Raw genomic sequence first — 22,638 nt, 5'->3', positions numbered from 1 at the left:
CGGGGGCATTTGGGGGCTACAGCGTGCTGCTGAGAGGGTTGTTGGAGCTCCTGCAGGGCAGTGCTTCCACTAAGGCAAGGCCTTTTCTGCATCTTCTACTGCCCTGCAAGCGAGGATGCTTGGGGCACACAAGAAGCTGGCAGGGGACACAGCTGCAGGGATTGCAGGGATTCCTAAAGTCATAGCCAAATACAAGAAAGACAGGAGGACGTGATGCTTCCGAGAGAAAGGAGCTCGCTTTGGGGTCAAAATCCATCCCTTTTTCAGGAAAGCAAGAGATGTTGTGCATTTCTCTCGTCCCCCTGAGACAGCCACTGGGTGACGATGGTGCCAAGTGTCTGGAAAGAGCCCTTGCTTTCTCAGGCCCAGGTGTCCAGCTGCACACCAAGGCCGTCCCTGGCTTCCAGGCGCAGTTGCCAGGCCCAAGGCTGAGCTCCCCTGCGAACCCCCAGCCCAGCAGACCTTGCTCCTGGCATTGTGGAGCAGCCATTTCACGGCAGCCTTTTCTCCTGGCAGTCAGCTTAGCGCCGAAAGCTCTGTCACCGGGACGCCTGAGAGCTGTGGCAGCTCAGCAGAGAGTCACTGTCAGCCTTGGAGCTCACAAAGGTGGGTGGCCACAAATGCCCTGAGTGTCCAGCTAGCATTGAGGACTGCTGTGGCACTCAAATTGTCACCTGTTTGCTGCGATGCTGGGATACCTGCTCTGGTAGCCTGGCATCAGAGGCCAGGGAAGCCAAGCAGCTGGGATCCTTCTCTGAGGCAGGGGACACTGAGAGTGGAAATGGAAATGGGGCACAAGCCCTCCGCCTCTCAAAGGAACCCCTCAGATGTTTAGGTATAGTAAACTTATGTATATCTGTGTGACTCTAGACCACAACATGTTAGTGTTCTGGTTTGTCCACTGCTTTGTTGTGGGGGCTTTGAGTTGGCCTCTACTCTTTAGGTGAATGCTGACTTCATATCTATGGTGCACTTTATTCTTGAAATGGGAAGTTTCTACCAATTTCCTGTCCAAAGTTCCTCATAAGCCAACTGCAATCATCATTTCAGATGTATCTCCCAACTTACACATTTCCTAATTCTCCTTGATATTTACTCAAGAAATGCATTTTCACAGAGACGTCATATTTTTCTCTCAACTGGCATCTGGCTGAGCAGAATGATGTCCTTTAATTCCCTTCCACACAATAGGCAACTTGTTCCTTCTGTCTTCTGAACACTTCCTCCTAAGTTCAATGTGAATACAAGTGGCAGAATTTTGCCTCATGTCTTAAATGTGTGGCAGGGCTGCCCTGTCAGGTGTATTTATACTGGAGAAAAAAAAAAAAAAAAAAGAATAGCCATACACACCATATAACCACTTAACTTTTTCAGTTCTTCTGTTAACAGTGCATGAACATGGGGTTTTGTTGTTTTATTGTTTGTTTTAAACTCCTGACTGCCATATAGCAAACATGACAAAAAAAAAAAAAAAAAAAAAGAAAAAAAAAAAAAACCACCCTTGGTTGAGAATCTCTTAGCATGGCTCTGCTTTGTATTATCAAATGTCACTTCACCTGAACCATTTCAATCACAAGGGATATCCTTCTGTCAGGCTCGGTAGTACTTCCCAACTTTATGTCACCTGGAAATCTCAAAGCTCATATGTAATTTTTAGTCTTCGGCCACCATGTCCATACTGAACATACCTAAATTTGAAGTCATCTCTGCTCTGAATAGGAGGTTGGGTTTTCAGAGGTCCCTTCCAGCCTACATTTCTCCATGAGTCTTTGCCTCCTTAGCAGCTGCAGTTTCAGAACTGTCTCTGAGAATCACTACAGGGAACCTCTCCTTTGCTGGTAATTCCCTCTTCGAACAGTGTGAACAATTGCAAACTCCCTTGATTCACTTGCAGCCCCAAAGCCCAAATCCATAGATAATGTATCAGAAGCTCACAGAAAGTGAAATAGATGTAGTTCATCCCCTGTGTAGGGGAGCACTGGTCCTACAAAGGCAAGCTACTAAATTCTCTGGAAACAAATTAGCTTTAATAAATTATCTTGTAAATTCCACATTACCCGCTACTTTCCTAGTCTTATCTCTTCTTGCTACAAAACTTTGCCCAGCGTTGATGTCAAACTAACAGGCCTGCACTTGTCTGGATCACTCTTTACATTCTCCTGGACAGAAGTATATTTGTTACTCTCCCATTCTGGGGACTATCCCTGATTTGCACAGTTGTGATGTATTTTTCCTACATGACTTGTTGTTCTGTGTGCCAATGCTGTTAATAGGCTAGGTAGATATCAGCTTGTCATTTTTCACTTGAATCACTGTAGATTTTTATTTCACCTCAGATGATGTTGTGCCTAGTGCCCTACCCTCATTTGCAATGGGAATCCTGTCACTGCCCTTAATATCACATTGTTGTTGCTGTTAGATGCAGGAAATAAGATTTGCAGCATTTGAGACATCATTAACTTTTGATCTATTTTTGCCTCGAGTATGCAACTGTCCTAATTTGTTCTCTTTGTTCCCCCTGGTTTCTGTGGCTTAAGTATCATTTACTATTATTGTTTAATTTCCTATGTGAAGGAGGTTTTGGGTCATTCGTACTTTATTTTTGCAGTTTTTAACCTCTGAAATGTACCTTTTCTCATTGCTTTTTTCCCATCTGAATTTTGAATTTTAACTCTGCCTTCTCTGCACTCCAGTCCCAGAGATGCTTAGTCAGACTCAATGATTCATTTCCTTAGATTTCAAAGTTTGCATTTGTAAGCCTCAAAACCTTCGTTCTAAGCCTGGTGTTGTCTGTCTTGAAATGTAAAATGAGAAAAGTCAGCTCATGATCAGACTTTATTCAAATCTTACTACATTTAAACCCGTACAGGAGCCAAGTCTAAAATGGTCTTATATTTTTTCACTTTTGTGAAGAAATCCATCACATAGTATATCTGTATGAGAATAAGTGGTAATCATCTTTCAGTCTTTTGCTGGGAAGTTGAAGTCTCCCGTAATTCCCATTATTGTTTATGTGTCTGATAACTGTAGACTGGAGCTAAGAGCAAAGAGCAGGCTAGCAAGGCTGTCTTTCTTTAGCAGCGATTTGCACAAAACCACTCTATTGCTGACCCATAACATTTCCCTAACCTCTGCTTCTTGCTAACACAAAGCACCATCTTATTCCATCCATCTACCCTGGTTTCCAGACTTCCTGAGATTTATCAGTACTTGTATGGCATTCATGCCTTTATTTCACCCTTCCTGTGTTGACACTTGTCTTAAGAGTTTTAGATCCTGAACATGATCATCTCAAAGTTTGCCTGACAGTTTGGTCTTCCTCACATTGTCGTAGAGTATCAGGTCTCTACCACTTGAAATAGATTGTATTGGATTAGATTATTGGCACTGTCTCTTGTGCTGCTAGTCCATTATCTTCGCGGTCCATACAACTGGCCATCAGCGGACATGAAGTGGCCTTATCCTGCCCATTTACCTGTCTGGAAATCAGCCACTCCCTCTGCCTAGAACAGGGAATGGATTTTCCTCAGCTTTCTTCAAAAGCTCTGAAGTTTTCTGTGACCTTTCCACTTTTATGGTATGATAAGCTTTTGCTTCCACTGAAGGGTAGAAGTCATTACGAATAGTGCCAACAAAACAGAAACATAACAATGAAAATGATATTTGAATTCAGAATAGGTATTTAAAAAGTTCACCTTCTCCAGCACAAACGGGGAAAGTAAAATAAATAAATAAATAAATAGAGCAGTCCTAAATCATCAAAACTGGCCAAAGAATTAGAAGAAGCACTATTTTTCCAAGGCTGCAACGTTTTCCATTCATCTCACTGGGCCAGCAGAGCACTAGAGAGCTGGATGCACTGAAGTCCTGGCTCATACCCTAAATGACCTGCAGGAAGATCTTCTTATCTCTGTCCCCCCGTTTCTCCTTTCAATCTCTGTTTTGTCTGTTTGTATCACTAGCTATCAAAGCGCTACTGAGATATGCACGTGCAGCACCCAGCACAACCTTGTTTCAGGCTCCAGTGGGACCTTTAGGCATTACCATCCTATAAACAAGTCACAGTGATAGTGAGTGTAATTACAGTCATCAAACTATTCCAGCTCCACATCATTAGCCATGCCCTGAGCTAAATAACATTTTAATCAGTTTGATATGTCACCTGTGGCTTTCTTCACTGTCACTTGCAATCCAGCAAACTCCTTCCTTCATGTTTCTAGATTAGACAGAGGGTTCTTAACTGCAGACATCCACTTCCCTGTTCAGGAAGCAGTGAGACCTTTCATCTTCACCCAGAATTAAGATGATATCCAAGCATCATGAGACACAGCGCATATGTCTCCTAGGCCCATCCCATAAGAGCAGGATATTTACCTCACATGAGAAGAAGACTTAATGCAGAGGCAAAGCAAGATACTCGGTGTCAAAGCCATGTCTGGATGATCATTAAAGACAGATCAAAATTACCCAGTACAGGAGGAAAATCTATCATTTGAAGAAGATTATGGTCTCTGATTATTAGTTTCAAAATTAGTTTTTTTCTTTGGATTTCCTCTGAACTTAAACTTAGTTTGGAATGCCTTTGGTTTTGAATAGTTCTGAAATTGTATTACTTCTCCTAAGTAAGTTGATAGTCTGTTCTATTTACGTGAAATTCAAATAATATTGTGAAGGATCTGCCATCACTCAGCCAGGCTGAGAGCCTTCCTGTACTTAAAGGCAACCTATAGGAAAGCTGGGGAGGGGGTCTTTATCAGGGCCTGGAGTGACAGGACATGGACTAATAGCTTTACACTGAAAAGTTAGATTTCTGATATATGTTAGGAAGAAATTCTTTACTGATAGTACTTCACATCCAGCCCCTCCAGCCCCTGGCATGTTCCCTGCAGCCCCTCCAGCCCCTGGCATGTTCCCTGCAGCCCCTCCAAGCCTGGCACAGGCCCTGAGAGCTGGCTCCGGGGACGACCCCATTGCTGTCTCAGGCGCCAATACACACAAGGGGAAGGAATGCATGCAGAAGTCATCTCGTTTCGGAAGGGCAGAAAGTCCTCCCAAGAAGGGGAAGGAGCAAGAGGAAGGCGAGGCAGCCTACCCCAAGGTAGGGCCATCCCAGGGCACAGGAAGCTGTTGGAAAGGAGAGCAGAGAGAAAAGCAGCAGGAAGCAGGTGATCCCCATCCCTGGGCGAGCTGCGAGCCATGGGACAAGATTGCAGCTGTCCTCCAGGTGAGCACATTGTCAGCTGGCTGCTGCGCTGCTGGGATAGCAGCTGCGGGAGCCTGGCAGCAGAGGGCAGGGAAGCCAAGCAGCTGGGATCCTTCTCTGGGGAAGGGGGCACTGAGAAAGCGCTTGCAAACGGGGCACAAGCCCTCAGCCTCTGGAGGCGTGAAGGAAAGGGATCCCTTCTGGGAAGATGCTGTGGGCTTGCTGAGGCTCGAAGAACAGACGGTGCTGGCTGCTACCAGCGTGCTGCAGCAGCGGCAAGACAGAGCCGTGGTGGTTTTCCTCAGCCGGCCAGCTGAGCTCCAGCACAAGCGCTCTCTCCCTGCCCCTCCTCCAACGCCAAGGGGAGAAAAGAGGCTGGCAAGGGCTCAAGGGCTGCCAGAAGGACAGGGAGATCACTCCACAAGGAGCGTCACGGGCAAAGCAGGCTCAGCACAGCCTGTTCCAGTCCAGCCCGGGGCCTGCTCCTGTGGGGGCTCTCCACAGGCCGCGGCCTCCTCCAGGCCACAGCCACCTGCTCCACTGGGGGCTCCTCCACCCGCAGGGGGGCTGCAGCGTGGAGATCTGCTCCACGGGGGACCCATGGGCTGCAGGGGGACAGCCTGCTCCACCAGGGGCCTCTCCCTGCACAGGCCGCAGGGGAACTGCTGCTGTGAGCCTGGAGCACCTCCTGCCTCCTGCTGCACGGACCTTGGGGGCTGCACAGAGCTTTCTCACTCCTCCCTGAGCCACACGCTGCTGGGCAGCAGCTTTTGTTCCCTTTCTTAGATGCAAGATCTTCTTAAATTCAGTCCAGCCAAGTAGGAAAAGTAAATGTGGACAGCTGTATCTTGGCAAAGAAGATAGTAGGGAGCAAGGAGGTTCAGCAGTCAAGATGGAAGGTGATGCCATGAGGCTTACAGGCTAGTCATGTTCTAGTGAAACCCAGCCTGAAGAAGAAGAAACCTGCCTGACTACTTGATGTGAATAACAGACTCTGTTCAGCTCTTTCCTAACATAGAAACGGTGCTGACTGCTTCTTCAGAGTAACAGAAGTTCGTGATACTACTGAAATAGTTGTGGTTCAGATGTAGATCTGATTTCTCCTAAGCACACTGAATTCACAACTGTTGATCCTCCAGAGGAGGCTTTGCAATTGAACACCTGGAGAATAGGTAAATTTCCCGCTGTTGTTCTCCTCTCCTCTTGTTTTGTTTTGTTTTGTTTTGTTCCTAGTAGCATAGGCTTAAGACTCTGAAGAAACAGGCTGCTTTTTTTTAATTCCAGCACTGGCTGTTCCTCCTGAGCTCCGCCTTCTATTTTTGCAGTCATAGGATATGTGAATGTAAATTCGTGGAGAGAGGTAGAAAACTGTTTCAACTGGTGTTTTTTCGGCTATGTGGGGAGAACAAATCGAGTGGCTTTGAATATTCTGGCTCTTAATCAGAGCAGCATGTGGAGGGAGACAGATGCGTTTGCTTTTTTAGTGCAATGGCTTCAGAAGCAAGAGGGGAAAAAGCACTTTCTCTGGGAGCTGAAGAAGGTGTCCTAATCACCGGAGAGGTTTCTAAATGGCATATCTTTGCGAGGGTTCCTGTAGTCCGGAGGTTTTTGTTTGTTTGTTTGCCTTTGGAAGGTTTTACTCTTAATATTCACGTTCTTCAGCAGAAGTGAGAAATGTGATTTTATTTTGTGCAGTGTCGTGGACCCTCCGAACTCTCCTGGGAACGATGAATACCTCGCATAGTACCAATGTGATGACGGTGGAGACAAGGAGAAAGCAAGATGATCAAAAGAACGTGACCTCATTTCAAAAGAAACCGTTTTGTCCGGCAAAGAGTCTTGTGAGCCTGGTGAGAAATTGCAGCATACTTCCTCTCTCGAGTCTGACACTGAATGTAGCTCTAAAAACCTTTCCTCCTCAGCTGTTACAGAGAGATGCCAAGATACAGAGGACAAGACTAAAACCACTGAGAAAGAGCATTACCAAAGCAAGAGGGAGCATGCTCCTAGTGAAGAGAAGGAGAGTCAAAAAGCAGGTCCTTCCAGCAAGAGAAGGATAAAGTGGAATACAAAGAATACAAACTTGAACTCCTGATTGGCTTCATGCTGAACTCTGTGCTGTTCTTGTCCTAATCTTGGTCTCTCCATACATAATATGGTTTAAATCCAAATAGAATCGTGCGATGAGGAAGATCTCACTGCAACAAATTCAACATCTAAAATCAAAGTTGACATTTTCCGTGATTTTCTTCCTGAGCAGAAGTGTGCGGTACTCCTTTTATATTAACGTAGAGATTATTTCAAACAGTCTTGAAGTGCTTGATGACTTAACAGTCTGCAGATTTATTATCAAATCAAAAAAACCCCAACTTGGTAGACTATTTTTTTCTCAGTTTTGAATGACCACTAGGAAGAAGGTTATTCCGGCATCAAGAAAGTCATGTGGAATGTAACAAAATGTACTGAACCAGTAAGTAAAACTTATATTTTTCTATTATTTCCATTGTTTCAACTCTTCAGACGCTTATGGATGGCATAGATAACAGAGGGGAGATCGTGGTAATCGGAGCTACTAACAGACTGGATTCTATAGATCCTGCTTTACGAAGACCAGGACGCTTTGGCAGACACTTCCTCTTCAACTTGCCAGATAAAGAGGTGAGAACTTAAATTCAACGTTAGTGCTACCATGGCAAAGTCCAACTTTATAGGAAAAAAAAAAAATGACAACTTGAACAAAAGAGTGATACGTGGAGACACTGCGTTGTTCCATGGAGGACAAATCTGGTACTGGATATATATGGTCAGGATGATACCACCAAGTAGTTAGTTCTATAATCAAACCTTTCATTCCCAAAGTTGTACCTGTTTGCTTAATTATTTAGTCCACTTGGGTGTTTTCATCATGAAGTTGTGTTTTTGGTCTCAATCCTTCGCTTATGAATGAATAGGGGACGTTTTTGCATTTGATTGTGCCCTTGCTCAGTGGTAGTAGTTTGAGTCATAATTCTTTTCTTCTTTATAGTAATTGTAGCAATTGGAAGCATTGTGCCAGAAGTGCTTTCTGTGAATTTACTGACTGGAAAGCAAATGTGATGAAGTAATGAGACTGTCCCAATGAAAGCTTGCTAAGTTTTAGAGAAGTTTTTTGGACAGCAAAGAAATGTTTCTGGATAAATTTTTCATTACAGTATTTTCCTCTGGGTCCTTAGGTCTCGTAGTTTGGAAACTTGTTATTGAAGCTATAAATGCCTTTTCTTTCACTGTAGGTTCCTAGAAAAAGTTCAGTATAACAAATAAGAACTATTCAATTTCCTGGTTGACAATGCAGAGTGTATATTAAATAACTGTAAAATACTTGAAAGTTGAGCAAGTAAGAAAAGTGTATTATTAGATGAGGGGTTTTGAGGGAGGACTGTTTTGTTTTTTGTTTACTTGTTTGCCTTTTGGTTTGTTTGTTTCTTGTTGGTATTTTTAAGGAAAACTTGGGACAAGCTAAAATGCAATGATTTTGCTTCCAGGCTAGAAAAGAAATTGTCAAGATTCATACTCGTGACTGGACCCCTCAGCCACTGGACATGTTGCTTGATGAACTAGCTGAGAAATGCATTGGTAAGACTGAAATTAAAATGGATTCTTGCTTGTGACCAAGTTGTAAAGAACCTAGCTTGTACCAGGCAGTACCCATGCTCTTGTGCCTTGTTGCACAACTAGTCAACGAAGCAGCTGGCACACCTTCATAGCAATCAGAGTGAGATGCTTTCATCTATTTACTCTTTATTGTCGTTCCTCTTGTTGTCTGAGAACATTAAATGGTTCTGGGGCATCTTCCTCAAGAGTATAGTTTTTGATGAGGAGTCTGCCTCAGCTGCATAAGCGCAGGATATCAGGCAGTGAGCAACATGAAACTTCCCTGCAGAGAGTGGTATAAATGGCTCAGGATTCAAATTAGGATTAAATAAAAAAATAGGATTTATTAGAAGAATATAAAAGAATAGAGGTAAGCAAACAGTGCTGGGTGCACTGAGAGTCTCCGCTCCACCAGGGCACACACCAGTTACATCAAGCAGCTGATTTTTATGCTCCTAGACTAATACATATTCATTACAACTTCCAAAAGAATTAGATTATTATAATTAGCCTCCGGGGTCCAGTCCCTCCTACTGGAGCATGCGCATCAGTCTCCTCTGGGGGTCTCTAGGGGTCTTTCATGCTGAAGGCTCGTAGTCTTCTTCTCCAAGTCCTTCCTGTTTGTACTCCTTTGGCACTGTACCAAGTTTATAGAACATTTTCTGCAGGTCTTGTCTGCCAGCCGTCCTTCAGCTTCTTTTTTCTTCCTCTTAATCTCTTGGCCCCCTGGCCAGATACCAAAGGTCTGCATAGTATCCCATAACAGTCACTAGTTGTTATCAGTTGTTATGAAACTCCCAGACATCAAACACAAACAGCTTTCTTATTGACACTTCACGAGTAATTAAAACATTCTTCCCCAGCCATTCACAGGGACAGTCACATCTATAGCAGTGTTAAGTTAATCTCGAAGAAGACAGGAAAAAAAAGGCTGTAACTGTTAGAAATAGAAGTCCGGAATAACAAAAGCAAACAGGTTCATAAATTTAAGGAGTATTTTCTGAAGACTTGATAAATTGACTAGAATGAGGGGGAGACTGGGACACACTGCATCTGTGGTTCAAGAATTAAATTGCCAGTGCAGGGCCCAGAGGCAGACAGGATTCAAACAGAATTGTTCTTTATGGACACGAAATGTTAAAACATTCCTCACAAGCGGTAGCACTTTGAATTCCCTGTTAAGCTGTTTGGTTTTGGCATTACAAATTCTTTAAATGTTGCATGTTGTAAACCTGGGCCTTGACTGATGTAACGTTTGATTTTTGTTTGTTAGGAGACTGTGGTGCAGATATCAAATCCCTCTGTACTGAAGCTGCGCTGTGCTCTCTACGCCGATGCTATCCTCAGATTTATGCAAGTAGGGAGAAGTTGCTACTAGATGTTAATTCTATTAAAATAAAAGCAAAGGACTTTTTCATGGCTATGAAGAAGGTTGTTCCAGCTTCAAACAGGATCGAGACTTCGCCCGTACAAGCACTCTCACCCATTTTCAAGCCACTTTTTCAAAGATCAGTAGAGAATATTTTACAAGTTGTGCAGAAGATCTTCCCGCATGCACAGCTTGCACTAAAGGAGGACCGACAGCAAGGTATAACCACAGCATCCACTTCTTTATAATTCTGCTAAAGCAAAAACTTGTGGTTTGTGCAATCAACTTACAGCTTTCAGACATAATGGTGGTAGAATTTTATTATTTGCATGTGCATGTCTTTCTTTTGGGCAAGTCTGGAATATAACGCATAGGTTTTATTGTGGATTCGAAAATGAAATGCCGAATGGAAGCTCTGAATGACTCAATACACAGTAAAGGACGATGCGTTCTCTACTGAAGCATGCTGCTTCTGAGGGCAGCTAAGATAATTAGCATTTGTAGAGGTTGACTTGAGGTTTGAAGTATAAGGCACCTATTTTTCTTTAAAAAATCAAAACTCAGATCTTTGGAGGGGAAGCATTTCTAGGTCAATGTTTCTAATTCCTTTCTGAAGAATGTCAGGACCAGGATACAAGTATAACTGGTCTAAGCTAAATATTGTTTTAGCTATCATCATTTTTAACCAGTCTCCTAATTTAAATGTTTGTGGATCGTACTATACACGTGCACGTGAGATCAATTAGCATTGATACTTACTAGATGAATGGAATTCTGTGGCCATCACATCCTTTATCCCTGTGCTTTCATTGTGGGAACCTCCTCCAGAAAGAAATGGTCTTGTTTGTTGTTGTTGTTTTTTTTTTTTTAAGCTATTTAGCAACTGCAGAAATTGTTCGTAATCTCCTTTATTCTAAGGGGGAGAAAAAAATCACCAAGAGTAGCGTACCTTACACGTACACATCAGTGGGATTTAGTACAGCTTTGTAGGGCCTTGTGCCATCTCCTTAGATCTGTGGTGGGATGAACTCTAGGAAATAACTTTCAGTGTGTGCTCTCAAATGAAGAAAGGGTTTTGGCACTGATTTAGAAGCTGTATTAATGGAAGAGAAAGAGACAAAGGCTATTCAGGAAAGTTAACAAACCTCTTTTGCCTTTCAGAGCATTTCAATCCTATTTTACAAGATGATATGTTTGACAGTGATGACGATGCATCCTTGGTTTCTGGAGATGAATTAAAAGATGGAATGCCTGACGGACCAGAGAAAAAACGCCTCTGTTTCAGCAGGTAAAGAAAGATAGATCCCTGTTACGTTTAAATTCTCAGGTCTGCTGAGTCTTTGTGAACAGTTCCAGCTGTTAAAAGTGCGAGGGGTGGTAGAGGAAGGGGCAACATCAAGTTTGTGTGTTGAAGGGGTGCTTGGTATTCACAAGAAGAAAGGGTGGAGGGACTAAAGTTGTAACGAAGTTGCTCTGAATGACCAAATTGAAAAGCCCAGGCTTCTCTTCGTAAGCCAAAGTGATCCGTAGACTACCAGAACACGTTGACTTAATCCATGGCATTCTTTGAAAGACTCAAGACCACATAAATGTGCAGTCTGTCCTTTTAGCTAAAAATATCCCAACTTTATGGGTTTGTGTTGCCACCTTTTGCCCTTCTGTTTTCCAGGATTGTTAAACCAGTAGTGAATTATGTAGCAGAAAGAAAACTGAGAAAGGGCTTGTTAAAACACCTTGAGAAAAAATTGAATGGTGTCTTTATTTGTTAAGCCACCAAGTTGTGTTAATCTTGTGATATTTTAGTGTGGAAGTCATGCAAGCCCACAGTTGGAAAGTTAGATCATGTTGTCACAGCTGGATCAGTTATTTTTCTCCGTTTCTATTGCTGTGCTGTCCAGAAGATTTTCTGTGCTTTAGAGCAAGGCTAAGTCTCTAGCATCTTTGATTTAAGCCAGCAGAGGTACAGCCTGATTGTAGTGGGGAAACAAATGCTCCTCACCAATTAATTTTTAAATAAAAATAAATTTATAATAAAGTAAATAATAAATATATAATAAATAATAAATTTATAATAAAGTAAAGCAAGATTGCAGGGATATTAATTTGCAGTCTTGGTTTAGTAAAGAATAGGAAACACAAGGGAAGAAGGTGAAACAATTGGAATGAGTGAATAACTTAACTGGAAATCTTTCATGTATTTAATGTACCGCTGCCATCTGGATTATTTGGGGAGGGAAAAGAAAGTCTATAGGAAAATTACTTGGAACATCTGTGTGTCTATTCAGCACCTCATTTATAAGCTTGTTTTCTTAACTCTTGTTCTAGGAGTGCTTTCTGCGAACCAACATCATGCCAGCCCCGTCTGCTAATAGCAGGAAAAGAAGGGTACGGCCAGGTTTCTTACGTGGCACCCGTGGTGTTGCACGCTTTGGAGAAGTTTCCCGTTCACACCCTGGACCTTTCTGTTCTGCTTACAAACGTTGCATCGCCAGAAGAAATCTGCGGACAGGTACCTTTTTTTCTTTTTCTTCTCATCGGATTCACTGACTGTATGTAAAGGATCAATCGAGTTGCAAGTAAGGTGAGCAAAATTAATTGGTAATGGAGGTGGCCTTGTTTTAATGCGCTGGGATGTTTGCTTCTGTCTGAAAATCCCCTTTTCTTTTAGACAGCACCACAAACAATCTGGATGTTGTACATGTCCACATTTTCCATACCCAGTTTTACAGTGAGGCTGTTGCTAGCAGCTCAGGAAGCTGGGCGGTGTTGCTAATAAACATCTCTTTGTGGAAAGAAATGCTGTTCATGTCACTGGGATCCAGAAAGTAGTTCTCATTGCCTCCTAAGACTGTGTGCTCCCAGTAGATGGCTCTGTATCAGACTGCATGTCGGCTACTTTTTGTAGGCTTCTTCTAAATTATATTAGTAAGGCAACCGAGGTTTGGGGCTTCTGTTTATTTTGCTTTCGCACGGACATACACAACTTGTGCTGTTGCAGTATGTGCAATAAAAGCATTAACATTCAGAAAACACTTCATTTGCACAGTGATGTGGTTTTAACTAGAAAAAATGAACAGATTTGGTGTTTTTACTTTTAGGCAGGAAATCCATTTTCTTGTTTGGCATCACTACCTTAAAATATTTTTACCTTTAGTGGAAACGTTTGAGAGCCATACAAGTAAGGACAGACATGTTACACGACTGAATACTGATGTGTCCCTTAAGAGGGACATTTCCTTTCTTTGTTATGCGATGATTGTGGCTGTGGCCATATAGCTACGGTGTCTAGCCACTGCCTGAATATATCCTTCCCATCTTCTGACTAGAGTTCTCCGAATACTGACAATCTGAAAGGGTGCACAGAGAAATTCCTTATGTGAAAGGATGCTTGCCACTCTGTTCACGCAGTTTCATTTCATGGGGCAGTCAGATGGCTATGTAGCTATGTATTAAGAGGTTCTTGTACGTGTTTTAGTTTTCTTACCCAAGCTTTCCTTTTCACTAGCTGATCCGAAATGCTCAGAAGACAGCACCAAGCACAATTTATGTCCCAGATATCCATTTGTGGTGGGACAACGCTGGACCTGTCTTGAAACTTACTTTTCTAACTCTACTACGTAACATTCCAGCATTTTTGCCAGTTTTGCTGCTTGCTCCGTCTGATGTACGTCACTCAGATCTCCCAGAAGAGGTATTTGTCAATACTTTCCTTACTATTTCTTCAGTGTCTTGTAATTTATGAATGCTTTCAGCATCAAAATGCTGTGCTTTCTTAAATGCATGCTGTTATTACTCAGGCACCCTAACAAATCACTTAAAATTTGCTTAGAGAAAAAGAATACTGTGAAAGCATCTGCTTAAGGTTTTTTCTGAGTCAAGCAAGTGACTTTCACCCCCTTCTCACACATGCAAAGAATAAATTAATACAATAATTCTGGTGGCTACAAAGTGGTTCAGTCAAGAATATGAAGTGCTTGAAATGACAAGAGGATGTTTTTACTGAAGAGATTTCTTCTGACAGTCTGCCATTCCATGCTATGTTGGGTAAACTGCTAATAATGCAATTTAGTAGAGAATTGAAACACTTTGATTAAAAAAAAATAAGTAAATCAGTTTCTTTCTTCATATAGGCCAAAGCTTTCCAAGCTGGAAAGCTGAGTTCCAATTTCTGCTAAAGTAACTTTGGAATCGAATTCTAGTTGTAATCCTAAATAAACTGTAGTAAAAGTACGTGCAGAACTTCATTGACTTCTGAGAGTTTACATTAAGGGAAGGTGCCCAAAACAGGACCACGCTGTTGTCATTCTGATGATTTGGTCTCAGTCACTGGGGGAAGAGAACGGGTCTTACCTAGACGTGTTTATTATCAACTGCTTTGAAAGTGCTTGAGTTCCCACAGAAGTTTTTGTACAGGCTGTAAATTCCTTCTAAAATAAGTAGTGAAATTCCTCACCTACCTTTTATTACTAGAACTTGAAAATGGAGGAAGACGTAGACGTACTAGCTACTTCAGACACCTTTTGGTAGAGAAATAAAAACTCAGCAAAAAGCCCTCACTTGTCTGCTGAAGCCTGTCTCTTCCCTCGATAGCCATAAAGGTTCTAAGTAAAGGCTGCAGCAAGGCAAGTAAATACAAAGGAGGCGCTGTTGGATGTGGTGAAAGCCATTACTTTACCAGTGTAGCGTACAATCCCTTCAGCAAGCTTTAATTCTACAGGTGATTCTTAAAGGTGATATTTGAATTTGCTGTGCCAGCCTGTGAAAATGTAGCGTTTTAAGGCCAGGATGATAACTTTTTTCAGTTTGTGTTCTTCAGGTTATTCTTAATTTGAAAAGGTACTCGTCTTTTTGGAATCGAAGATGAGTTTTTTGTGGCCTTAAATCTGAAATGTCTCTCCTCCTTCTGCTTTAGATGCAAAAATTATTTAATATGGAATTTGGAGAAGTGTGCAATATTGAGTTGCCTGGTAGGGCAGAGAGAGCAGCCTTTTTTTGAGGACCTAATTCTAAATGAAGTGGCTAAGCCTCCTGTAAAGAAAAGAGGTGAGGAGGATATGAGAAGTACATCTAAAACTTTCCTATCGAAGTTACTAGCTCTTTGGGCTTTGCTTTGGTGGTCATTTTCTGTCAGTAATTTGTCATATGCTTGTATTTGAGTACTGTAAATTGGCCAATTTTTCCTGATGAATTGAAGTTGATTGGACATTGGAAGTCGTGCCTGTAGCACCACCAGCTGAGCCTCAGAAGCCACAAGAGGAAGAAGTAGGGATGCTGGAGGAGGAAGTGGAGGATACCTTGCGTGACCTTTGAATTTTCTTGAGGGACGTTACTCGCAGACTTGCCACTGACAGACGTTTCAGGGAATTTGCAAAGCCCGTTGACCCACAGAAGGTAAAGCAGTGCTGATCCGTGTGTGTCTGTAACTTGTCAGTGTTCGTATTTCTCAGCGTTTTGGGGAAGGTTCAACTTTGTTTTTAGGGCTGCACTGTAAGGATTTTGCAAGAAGCAGAGGCAGTGCTTTTACTTCTGCTGACTCTCAAATGTCTCTTATGGGATTATTTGCTGAAAGCCCTGGTTTCATTCTAAAAAGCCAGTCCAAATGCCAACACAGTTTGCTCGTGAAAAGGCTTTGATACGTAGGCGTGTCACAGCACTGAAAAGCACAGAGATCTTTCCTTATAATTACAAACAGTATTTACAGGAGTACTTGAGTGAAGTCTGAAGCCCTTTCTTGGACTGTCAGTTCCTGTGGGAACAGGAATAGGAGCAGCAGTTTGTAAAAATAAGTTTTGAGATCCTGTTCTCTGTTTCATCTGGAACTCCTCAATAGGAATCAACCATAAGTGCAGTGTGTTTTCTTTTTCCTCCAATTGGCTGCTTAGATGCCTTTTTCTCCTTAATTTATGAGATAAGCCTAAACTAGGGGCGTATATTTCAAAGACAGGTGTAACTTGAATATACCTGGGGATCAGCAAAGTCGTCTTCATGTGGGCCTCCACTGGCTTTTCTTCCCCTTTTCTCCTAGGTTCTTGAGCTGTGAAAAATCTAGACAGATACATATGTCCTCATCTGAACTGGTCATTAGGCTCCTCTTCTGCTCTGAGGGAAGAAATGAGCACCTCAGGGCCCAGTTATCTCATTCTAAAGTAGATGCCTGCAATAGGTACTTCACAGGTGCAATTCATGCACCTTTTCCTCAATGTCGACAACAAAGAGAATGCCGGATGGCTTGCTCAGCTTTCACTGTTGTGATTTTCTGAAGCAAAGTGAAATGAATCTCCCACCCTCAGTGTTTCTTCTCTACCATGCACGTGCTTCTGACCTCCCTACTTCTTGTTGTCCTCTCGTGGCCGCTCTAATGAAAAATGAAAAAGCCCTTCCATTTTTGAGAAGCAAACTGGTTAATTTCAGCATCTTCTGATGCATCGCAAATGTTCAGAGTTTTTAGGAAGTCGTTTGTTTAAAGTCTTCAGAATAATTTTGGTAGACAGTGTGCAAGGTTAAGAAAACCTCTGAATGCTTGTATTTGATCTGCAGGTACCTGACTATGCCACAAGGATTAAAGAGCCGATGGATCTTTCAACAGTTCTGACTCAAATTGACTCGCGCCAGTACCTCACTGCAGGAGACTAGCTGAAGGACATCGATCTAATCTGTAACAATGCCTTCGAGTACTACCTGGATCAAAGATCTACAGGTGAGGATGTGCTTTTTAGCCCTAGTTTAAAAAATCTGTCAAACATATAGATGGATAAATGCTGTGTGCGGACAATAGACTTCGGATGGATTAGATGATTTTGGACGTCCAGACTGTAAATATTTTATCATTTTGCTACTTGGGCATGGAATTGTGATATAAGTGTTCCCAAGGAACTAGTGCTTTTGTTTTAATTAACTTCGATGTTGTTATGCTGAAAATATTCACTGAGAGAACCTTTTGGAACAAACCTATGAAGAAAGCAATTTTTTTCTGTGATCAAAACAGTTTCATTGGTTGGTAGACAACATTCAGTTAAAGTGTGTAAAATTTCAGATAGTCACAGCGCCTATGTTTTGCAAGACACTGCATATTCAATGGTGAGGAACGAAATGGATACAGAGTTTGGACGACTTTGTGAACAAATTAAAGAATCTCGTGAGAAAAGAGGTACGTGCTTTAACGCTAAGGATTTGAAGACTTGTCTCTGCATTTGTAACTGAAAATGCACGACGAAGATCTTTGGTATCTATTCTTTCTTGCAAGGTCGCATCTCTGCAGCGTGTGCTCCATGCGACAACTCCAAGTCACCACAGCAGAACCCTGCTACTGAAGACGAGAAACCAGATGAGGAGATGCCAGCGGCACCTGTAGATGCCAGTACACCCATTTCTAATGGCAAGTTGCATTTTATTCAGCTGCTCTTGTCGTTCATACCTTCTCTGTTCTTGAGGCGCAACAGGTGTCTCTGATGCCTGGCTCTTTATGGCAGAGGTAGTTTGTTTTCAAATTGTCTTCCAAATGGGAGAGAGAAATCCAGAGGTCATTCATTCAATATAGTGATGAATTAAAGTTCAAAGAAAGTTGGTTCATTTGATGTACTCTTACTGGAACTTCATTTTGTAAACAGAACGACCCCTCACTCAAGGATATCACAGCTTCCCTCCCGTACTAAAAATGATAGTACTCACCCTTGTAGGAGCAGCAATGTGAAGAAGGTCAAGGGCAGTAAGAAGGGTTCGAAGCTTTGATATAACAAGCCTTTCACTTTTTTTGACAGAGCTCCTAATAAGCATCTTTAGCAAGGTCTGGAGATGGGAGAAAAACTCAAACTAGATTTTAATTCTAGGATGTATAATGTCAAGCTTGACTGTTCCTCTGAACAGTCAATTGAATTTAATTTTTTTTAATTTAAATTAATTAGTTTATTTTTTTAATTTAAATTCAACTGAATTTAAAGTTTTGAATTTAAATTCCAATTGAATTTATTGAAAAAAATTCCAATTGAATTTAAAGGTTTTTTTGTTGTTGTTGTTTTTCACGAAACACTAATTTTATGTGAAAGGTTTTGCTGCAATATCTTTTTGCCAAGGATATTAAGCTTAAGTTATCCACAAGAAAACGGTGGGGAAAGGGAAGCTTTAGTTTTGAAAGCTTTTTTTTTTTTTTCTTTTTTTTTTTTCTCTCCCGGTTTTTCTTGAGCACAGCAGCGTTTCAGTGTCTGCCTGCCATTAGTTGCCCCACTACCAAGTCAGGAGGGTCAATTAAACTTGCGTGAGGCAGAATTTCTTTATCTGAGTCTACGTGGTTCACATAAATATATTCTTGTTTCCTTCTTTCCCTAGGATTATTCTTCTCCCAGTATTGAATGTTTCAACAGACACCGTTTAAGATCAATGAGCAAAAGCATCCTGCGGTGTTCAGTCTCCAGCTTTGAAGAAAGTATGGCGGTACTGAGGGGAAATGTCAAGAGAAGATGCTTTTCAAGGTACTGTATTTCTATATGTTCAATCTCTGTTCGATTTGTAGATTGAAAAGCAAGAGAGAAAGCATGTGCAGTGAGTTGTGGCCTGATAAACCTCCGGCTAAAATCAGCAGAGGCCTATGAGCATGCTGATGGCGTACCAGTACCTTAAAACTAGAATCCCTCTTCTCAGTGAAAGTCTTCTGCTTTTCTAAAAAAACCTGTTTTTTTCCCCAACCCCTTTGAGGTGTTGTTGTGGTTTAACCCGGCCGGCAGCTAAACACCACACAGCCCTTCTGCAACCCTCCCACCTCCCTCTCTGGGATGGGGGAGAGAAACGGGACAGTGAAGCCCGCGAGTTGAGATAAAGGCAGTTTATTAAGACAGGAAAATAATAATAATGATGGTGATGATGATAGTACTGCTACTAGTAATGTGTACAAAACAAGTGATGTACAATGCAGTTGCTCACTACCCGCTGACCAGTGCCCAGCCTAACCCCTAGCAGCCCGGCTGCCCCGCCCTATCCATGGTGCAGCGTGTTGCCATAAGGCATAGAATTCTTTGGCCAGTTGGGGTCGGCCATCCTGAGTCTGTCCCCTCGCAGCTGTTGCTGTGCGCCGATTCTGATCGCCAGTAGGACAGTGAGACACCGAAAGGTCCTTGGCTTGTTGTAAGTACTGCTCTGCAGCAATTGAAACATCGGGGTGGTATCAGCACTCTTCTAAACATCCTTTCACACATTCTAAGCCAAAACATAGCAACCTACCCGCTACTAGGAGGAGAACTAACACTGTCCTAACTGAAACCAGGACATGTATCTTTTCCACTTGGGTGCTATTGCTCATAATTTTGAGAATTCAACATGAGCAAGCTAGGAAATGTGGGTACATACAGAACCGCGTGTATATGGCACGCAACAGACTTGGGATGTGGATCCTGCGTGAGGCCTACAGGCTTCTCTTTGTATACCATGGAGCACTGGCTTGTAAACATGGTGAAATTTCCCATCCTTGATGGGTCTAATACAACAAGTCTTTTCTCCCTTCTCTGCCGTGTCCTCTTTCTTAATGTAGGCAGTTGAGAAAGCCAAAATTGGAACGAAAAAAAGAATATAGCACAGGTAAGTGGCTGTAAGTCCCCGGGATACCTATTTGCGCAGGTTACTGAAGAGGATGGCACTTGGTCACTCCATGGCTTTCATTTGGCCCCAAAGCCTTCTGTAGTCAGCTGAATTCACTCCTCAGTGACTTTTCTGTGAAGAGAGGTAGGTGCAAATAGGAGATTTTATGAATTCCTTGGGGAGGGAGCAGTGTGAATTGCAGCTTGGTAGGCACAAAGCAAACTGTTCTAATTGTGCAAAGTAAATCGATACTTGGTAAGTTCAAACTCAGTTTTATAGCTGGCAAGCACAAAAGTAAACCTTAGCTGTGATCCTAGCAGCACAGCGGTGTAGCTCTTCCCTTCCCCTTGTCCTCTTGGCTCTTTTAATGACAGTGCAAGCAACCAACCTGTGCCAAAGGGTGCTGTATGGCAAACAATGGGCAGGCTTTTTTCTAAAAAGCACGAGTTTGAGTTATGTGGTGTTTGGGTGTTTCTCTTGAAACGATTCTTCCCTCCTTGAGCTGTTAGATCCTAATGCAGGAAATGGAAGTGCTGCATGCATAAACAGAGTAATCAAACATACACCTCTTAGGAAGAGGCTTGCAATGTCCTAGTGTTTGTTTTGAGCACTGTTAGATACAGTTTGACATGAATGGAGTGAAAACACCTTAGAGAAAGGTGTTGATTGTTCTCACTTTTCCAAGACAGAAATAAGTGGAGTAGATTTCCCTCCTGCATGGAACAAAAGTTGCACGTTTGTTTTTGTCTGGCTAGCTTTCAGTCTCTTTAAAAATTTCCCTACAGGTCCCAGTTTTAAGTAGACAGTTTAAACGTGCAGAGCGATAAAGAAGTGGAATGCAGTGGTTGTGACACCAACTTCTGACCTGAAATGTAAAGAAAACTCAATCCACTTCAGGGTGCCTTTTTTGTCTGTCTGTTTCCATTTTACAAGAGCAACGGTGAAATAAGGAGAATCCCATCTTCACTGTTTCAAAATCCTTTGTTTCTGCGTTTCAGTCACCAGAACATTGAGGAGTAGAGCTGGTGCAAAAACTGTGAGACGAGTCCACGGAGAAAACAGGGACTTGGAGCTGCGCCGCAGCTGTAGAGTCGGACACAGTCGGTACTCGACTACTAACTCGTCCATTCTATTTGACAAACTTATGACAAAGTAAGTCATCTTTTCTTGCAGACCTCTTAGAATGATCTTTCTTAGCAAGCCTTTGCACTATGGCATGATGTTGGCCTCGACTTGCTCTTTATTTTGACAGCAAAGAGGTATGGCTGCTCCTGGCATTTCCTTCCTGTTTACAGGGAGACACCGTTACCTGGCTAGATAAACAGATTTTCTTGAAGGTGCTATTTCAGCATATAAGAATTGATTTAAAAAACAACCAACAACAACAACAAAAGTGCTTCATGGCTTACTAGTTTTGTAATCTCACATTTCTCCAGGAATACTTGATTTGCTGCATTTCACCATTACACTCGTCAGCGCCGCTGATTCTGGTTTATCACTATTTGCATTGCAAATCTCCTTGTCCAAAGCTTAAACTGATGTATGCACTGCTTGAAAACAAAACCTGAAGTTGCAGAGCAGAAGACTCAAGTCATTATGTTAGCCGCTGTGTAACCATACTGCTTTCCAAGCATAAGATGTCCAGCTTATTTTGTTTCTATGAAGAGTTTAAATGGCTCCCGTTAAGCAAAGATGTCCCCACACTGATACTTACTATTAAGCAAGGATTCCACCTCCTTTGGCTGAGGTCTGCTCCCTTACTCACATTGGAACATTCATCCAAGTAGCCTGCAATTCCACACTCTCGGGGGAAAGTCCATAGAATAGAAAAGGTTCCTCCAGTCTCTTCCTCAGCCTTTTTTTGAAGCATGCAATAAAGCAAAACATTCACAGGCTGCCCTTCCATGCAAAACAAGGCAAATTAGTAAGACAGGAGCCACAAAACTGATTGTCCTTTAAAGTTAAAATGAGATTTGAAATAGATCGAGTTAGCAAGTGTTGTAAGTCTGTAGCTAAGTCTGGTTTTGCCAATGCAGCACAATTCGCTATCACGTAGCCAGAGCTGCTTCTGTAGCTCCAAGAAGCAAAACTGCTTTGACAAAATACTGTGTCATCAAAGCATTCGTTGGCTCAGTAGGCACGGCTCAGGTTCAACAAGTTTGTGAAAAAATGAGTACTAACAGAAGCAGCAGGGTCCAAAGAAACACTTTATGTCCCCACTGCGAAATGAGGGGCTTTACCTTGAGTGTTAGGCACACTGTCAATAGAAAAGCACTGTAACAGAATCTGCCACGGCAGTTTGCATGTTACTGAAAGACCATCAGAGTGGGACTGCAGCAAGATCATTGCGAAGTTACAAAAAAACCATGTGGGGGTGGGAGTTTAGTTGCGTTAGATAACACAATCTTAGATAAAGATTTTGGTCTTAACGTAAAAGTAAGGATGTCTACTGATCTCTTCAACTCCAACAACTGAAGCCCAAGTCTGAAAAATCGCCTTTAAGAATGCAAAGAAAATATTTAACTCTTCTGTATGTTCATACTTTGCTATCAAGCAAAGGAATGAATGCTGATGCCTTAACTATGTAGGGCTGTAGCTTACAGAGAGACTACACCTTCCTGTTTTTTTCCCTTTAAAAACGTTAAATGTACGTGAAATTATTTGGGGGTGTTTTCACATGCAAAGCCTAATGCAGTGCATGCAAGCCCTGTCATCTTCTTCGTCTAGTAGTGTCGCGTTAAGGGGTGTAGCCGATTGACCGTCATGGGTCCCGTCGGATTCAGGGTGCTGAACTATCACGGTCACGGATTCACCAACAACGCAGTACGGCCTCGCTCTAGTCGCATTCAAGGAGAACTCTCACAGCTAGGAA

This window comes from Aythya marila (assembly GCF_965140915.1).
Source record: "Aythya marila genome assembly, contig: HAP1_HAP1_SCAFFOLD_171, whole genome shotgun sequence".
NCBI lineage: Eukaryota > Metazoa > Chordata > Aves > Anseriformes > Anatidae > Aythya > Aythya marila.
This window is presented reverse-complemented; position numbering follows the sequence as displayed.